The sequence below is a fragment of the Phaethon lepturus genome, unplaced genomic scaffold (genome assembly GCF_000687285.1).
Source record: "Phaethon lepturus isolate BGI_N335 unplaced genomic scaffold, ASM68728v1 scaffold28088, whole genome shotgun sequence".
Classification (NCBI taxonomy): Eukaryota; Metazoa; Chordata; class Aves; order Phaethontiformes; family Phaethontidae; genus Phaethon; species Phaethon lepturus.
In genome coordinates this window covers 14,627-14,888 of record NW_010560190.1, presented here as the reverse complement: position 1 = coordinate 14,888, position 262 = coordinate 14,627, and positions in this window count along the sequence as shown.

The window sequence follows — 262 nt, the reverse complement described above, 5'->3', positions numbered from 1 at the left end:
CCCTCTGTCGCAGCGGGTTTGGGAAGAGCGCACGCACAGACGAGTCGGGTCCGGGCCACGGGGGCGCAAAGCCAGGACCCCCAGAGCCGCCGCGGCCGCAGGTGCCGGCGCGGGGCTGTTACTCATGTGTGAGATGCCCGAGCGCCGGGGTGGGGACGCGTCATCGCCCAAGGAGGGGACTAGGGGTGCCCGCGGTGACTCAAACCGATGGGAAAAGAGAGGGGGAGGGAGGGATGCGCTCACTGGAGTGATGCCCCGACTC